The 5,875-nt window shown below is 34.3% G+C and overlaps 1 long non-coding RNA gene across 1 annotated transcript; it reads right to left on the bottom strand.

Moving 5' to 3' along the window:
* Positions 1 to 549: 549 nt before the first annotated feature.
* On the bottom strand, positions 550 to 1,762 carry LOC121983369. Its single transcript, XR_006112468.1, has 2 exons — positions 1,308 to 1,762; positions 550 to 633 (listed from the first exon to the last, which is right to left on the bottom strand). It is a non-coding gene; the product is annotated as an uncharacterized LOC121983369 (long non-coding RNA).
* Positions 1,763 to 5,875: the final 4,113 nt, after the last annotated feature.

The raw sequence follows: 5,875 nt of genomic DNA on the forward strand, positions 1-5,875 counted from the left end.
GGTTTCAGAAATTTTGAGTCGGAAATTCATAAATCGGGCGCGACGCAAGAGGGGGTGCAAATCCTCAGCTGAGTGCACCTACGGACGACCCTTCTACCGGAGATAACATTTTCTCGACCTCTCTTTTTATTTACCTATTTACTGCATGTTTGCTGAGTTGCTGCTCTCGTTCAAACAACTTTCTGCAACAAATCATACGGTCAAAGATAGTACAATATATCAATCAATCTTTGCACAAACAAAAATTTCTCGAATAAAGATGGATCACCTCTTCACCAATCAACTCAACTCATGTAGTTTCGTTTCTTGTTTTCCCGAATTTAGTCTATACTTACAAAACTGTGTTAAAGTTGCCACCTTATGCGGTATCGCAATTAACCTGATACAAAGCATTCGACTGCTTATTGACAAAGATTAGATTGATTTAACAAGTATACCAAATGGCTACAATAAGTAATGAACGGTCTGAATGAGGAAATTCTATGTTTTTAAAAATCGTCGAATTGAGTACAACACAGTACGTAGCGAAGTTCGCATGACATCTAGCTATTTTTGTGATGAAAGATTTGGTCGAAGTGTAGTCTGAAGGCCTGCGTGGAACCCTTGTGTGTATGCTGCATTCTTCAAACTCATCTGCAAAATGAATGCATAATGCTTTAGCTCGTAGTTGATCAATAGACATTAATTCAGGCATTAATGTTCGAGTTGTTCTAGAGCTACTCCTAACTACAGGCATTAACAAATTTTATATTGTTGAAGATTAGGCTTGACAAAATTTGTTTGCTACATTGATCAGGAAGCATGCTAAAGGAAGGTATGTTCTAAGACTCAAGCAGAGACTGCTTCAATTAGATGAATCCTCCAACATGTCATCCTACATTTGAATATATATTTGACCATAACTACAGAGATTTATGATGCAAACTTGATTCATGCACTTAGTTTTAATCATGATTTTTTCTTGTAATTGTCATATATATCCTCACCATGCTTGATCAACGAGCCACTGGTAAAATGATTTTCACAATAATATCACCTTATTTTAGCTGTAGAATGCACAAAAAATTGTCACAGTTGGAGTTTCTTGTGTGATGTAGCAATAGAAATAAAATGTGCATATATATAAGGGAAAGAATACTTCAGATACTTAAGCTGCTGAGTTGATGCAACAAACTGATTATTGAGCTCAATCCTTAAGTATAAATAGGTAACTGGCCCTAACAATTTAATAAACTTCAAATAAACATATTTAAAAGGAAAAAATAACAGGTGGAAAAGGAAGCAATCAGAAAAGACCTCTGACTTACAAATTGTAACTTCATTAGTGACTGACTAGCTTTGAATCCTTGATCCAGCAACAACGAGACGCAACTTGAAAAATAAATAAATAGTCTATTAAAACACCAGCTCTTAAACCAATAGAAGAAAGATTACAACAAAAAGAACTTCACTCGAATATACTTGAGGAAGCATTTTCTTGTCATATAATTTTTTAACAGGCAAAAATTTGTCATTGATTTGAAAAATAGAGAAGAAATAAGGAAAATTGGGTTAAGGATAGTTAGGCGTCTTGTTTAGAGTTGTTGAAGTCTCTGCATCCTTCTCAACAGAAATTGGAGAATCACAATGATGATTGATAAACTTTCTGCCTTGAGATCCAACAAGAGACCAGAAAGCACCTGCCAGTAGGAGGCAATCAGATTCATTGAGTTTGAAAAATGTTCTAATGGGAAGTGGGAGTTTCTGATCAGCTAGAGAAGTAAATGTCACGAGGGAGAACAAGAGAGAATGATATCTCTTGGCTGCTCATCTAGAACAAAAAGGAAAAGTAGAAGAGGCAGAGGGAATAAAGTTACCATGATTAGAGGAAAAGAGTGCATGATCATAAAAAAAATAAATATAAGATTGTGTATGACAAAATGGAAGGGATAAATTCCTTTTGACTTATGTCTTCGTTCATGTATACGTGCCCTACATCTATCAGTTTGTTTGGAGCATAAGCCCTCTCGAGAACCATTTTGCCCATGGGTTGGGAATACAACCTTTGGAATTTCATCTTGGTTGTGGCATATGCCCTTTGAGATCTAATCCTAGGTTGAAGCAACACACCAGAACTTTTGTCCTTGTTTGGGGGTATGCGCACTTAGCAACTTAACGGGTATTTTAGTTCAGGAAAATGGAGCATAAACTCTTTAAGATTTTCATCCTTGGTTGGGGCATGCACCCTCAGCATCCTTATAGGACCTACGTCCTTACTTGAGAAAATAGGGCTTATGCTCTTGGATTGTGTTATTTACTTGAAGGGAATTTAATGGATAATTCTTGCATTTGTAAGTAGTTTTCATTGTTTCATTCATTCTATGTTTATGATGCATAGATAATATACTAGCTTTGTTATATACTAATGTTCAGGTCGTCATTGGACGTCTAGTTTGCACATTTGTGCTCAACTCACTAGACATTGGAGGTTTGTTGTAGTTTCTAACAAATATGATAACTTTATGTAACAGTTTGCTCTGATATTAGTTAAAGACCAAGCATATCGGGTTAATTCCACTGTTTGGAGAATTGACCTTGAACTAGGCATGAGCAAAACAGGTCAGAAAGAATTAGAAAATGAGAAAGCTTAAAATAACATGCATTTTTCACAAAACTATATATTACAAATATAGAGGAAAATAAAAGGTTAAAAATCCACTAAAACTTCTCATATGAGCAACATAACATACACAGTTAAGGAGTAAATACCTTGCAAATCATTAATTAATGCAAATGGTGTTTCAAAGCCACATAACCTCAACTCTACTCCAAACTCTTCCTTAACCTTAACTATCTCTAATCTTAAACTCATTCACTTTATACAAACTACTCACCTTCTTAGTCAACTCAACCCACATCAATTGAATTGAACTTTGGATTAATGTTAAAGCAATTCAATCTAGTTGAACCCATAACTACGTACTTTCAATTGAGTTGAACTCCTTCCAATCTTATCTTCTTAGCCAATTTCCTAGATAGGGTTGTCTGAATATTAGTTGGAACAAGTTGCATATTTTTATAATTATAATTTCCATCATAATATCAAACACCAAGAAAAAAAGTACATTCAGTTGGATGTCATATCTTGTTGGTTGCAGTGCACAAAGGGCCTAACTAATGTGATTATTTGATTAGATAGCTTGAATGCATGCTTGCTCTAGCTTATGACTAATATAGGTAAAAAATAACAATATCAAATTTAGTTAAATTGATATATATATATAGAGTTATGATATCCTGCGCGACGTGCACAAGACGTGATTGTGCGTGTCGCGCAGGATATCAACGTTTTTTTATTCTTTTTAATTTTTTTAAAAATTTTGAATTAAAAAATAATTAAAAATCAATATTTCCTCCTATATAAATCTCTAATACATAATATATCTCCTAAATACATTACAATACTCTATAAATATTTAAATTTATTTTATTTTTAATTTTTTTTACTAAATACTATAATTCAATTGGGAAATACCCTAGAGATAACATCTTTAAAAAAAATAGCTTACAAATTATAACCCAATTGGGAAACATGAACCCTAGAAATAAAATTTTTAAAAAATATTTTAATTATTTTTTTTAATTCAAATTAAAAAAAAATAAAAAAAAAAAAAAAGCGTTGATATCCTGCGCGACGCGCACGTCGCGCAGGATATTACAACTCTCTCTCTATATATAACTTCTAATTTATTATTGTCCTTTTGACATGTAGATATGAGCAAAAGATTAGTTAAATTAAATTAATTGATCAAATTGATAAGTTCGGTTCAATTTATTTAATTTTTTTTTAAAAAAAAGATTATTTCAATTTATTTAGTTTAGTCTTGATTGTAAATTTAAAAAACAATTAAACCGTTTAAATCAAATAGTATAATCGACTGATATTTTTAGATCACTATTTAAAAAAAAAAATTTAAAATTTTAATTTTCAACTCGACTATCCAATAGTAGTGAATTAATATTGTGCATTAGTCCACTAGTACAGAAGATTTATTAATTCGATAATAGATTGAACTAATTAATTTTATATCGATTCAATTTATTTAATTTTTATATTAAAGTTGGATCGATTTGGTTTGAAAAATAATTTATTTACTTTTGGTTTAATCATTTCGATTATTAATCGATTGTAAAAGAGTTCCAACACAAAATTATCTTAAATTTTTTTTTAAAAAATATCATTAAAATAAAAGGTGAACCCAGATAAGTGCAATTAACTTTCTAATGTGATTCTTGAGAAGGGAACACCCTCCACATGCACAAGCTTTTAGTTAACTAATTAAGTGAACCTTTCAAGCAAGCTATTATTGAATGGGTTTTATTTTCTCATTTCCATGAAAAGTACCCTTAAAGTTAGAGGATCTCATTTAATCATGATCACCATCAAAAGGCCCCGTTAGTGCCATGTGGGCCTAATGCTATGTGAATGTGCCCTTGGTCTTCCTTCCATATATATCTATTGGCTCCTTCCTTCCTTCCTTCCTTCTTTTTCACGTAAACAATGTTTTTCTTTCCTTTTTTCTAAGAAAAGTAAACAAGCTTTATGTGAGATAATTTATTCTTAAATGGGCCGAATAACACGTCTCCATAGAGCCCATTAGATATAATAGGTCTCCATTGTTGCCCAAAAGTTATCAGCCTAATTACTATCAACTCAGAAACTCTCAACGGAGTGTGTGAGCTAGCTTAATTAGCTAGTAATGTCGTTATTAGGAGATGTTGTTAGGATCTTGAGTTTGAAACTCTCTGTTCTACTTACTATCGTTGGATTAGATAGGTCGAACTATTAAGACTCGGCATAATACAAGAATTCACAATTCATTCTTTTACCTTGATACCTACAATGGCAGGTTCGAAATTTACAAGGAAAGCTTCTACTTCTCTCTTTCATTGCTTCACGGCCATGGTAGCTTTTGCAATTCATTCTCTCTTCTCTCCTGATCACGAAGACAAATGCGGGACACACCATGGTAGCTTTTGCACTCCCGGCCCCAAGGTATTTATTTACAGTGTGATGGATGCATCTAGCTAGTTAACCCAACTCCAACTTGATTGGGCATCTTCTTGTTTTGTTTTCCATGTGAGAAAGATCGAATGGGAATGGATGCGCACGGGGCCGGTCTGTTTGGATGCTTCTCGACTCATACTTTTGCTTGCAGGACCAGCTAGCTAACTAGCTAGCTATTGTAGGGAGAACCAAATTTAAAAAAGCAGGATGGAGGGCACATCTTCATGCTGCTGCTGCAGCAGTGACGTCCGATTGAGCTTCCTCCTCCCGCCGTTAGTAATTAATTAAGCACTAAACAGCACACGTTACAGCAAAAGGTGAAATCCTCGCCCCAGGACCCCCACTGACTGGATCCACGGTCATTATAAGGGAGGTAAATCGTAGCACCCGAGCTAATATGGGATGGACCGGATAGAATACAGGGATAGGAGATTTATTCCCCCATTGTCATTGAATTTCGACCCGACGATCTCATTCCGGTAACTCCCGTCCTATATCATCTCAGATGATCCACGGGATCGCACTAAACAGGACACGTGCATGCATAAAGAGAGGGGCATACTGACGAAGAGATCACGTAGGTGCATGCACGAGGACAAAGTACATCTTCAACATTAATTCCATATATATATATGCTTTGAGTCAAATCAGGAGCTAGACTAGACTTTTTGATGTTATTGTCTTGCACACGTTCTCTTTTCTTCTCTGAGGGTATATATATAATTTTCTTGTGAAATAATTAATGAAAAATACATGGCCAAACTCAAATTGGGTTGATATATCTCCTCCGACCTCATCTGGTATCGTGTGTATGATTGATTCTGGGCC

The sequence above is a fragment of the Zingiber officinale genome, chromosome 5A (genome assembly GCF_018446385.1).
Source record: "Zingiber officinale cultivar Zhangliang chromosome 5A, Zo_v1.1, whole genome shotgun sequence".
NCBI classification, from domain to species: Eukaryota; Viridiplantae; Streptophyta; class Magnoliopsida; order Zingiberales; family Zingiberaceae; genus Zingiber; species Zingiber officinale.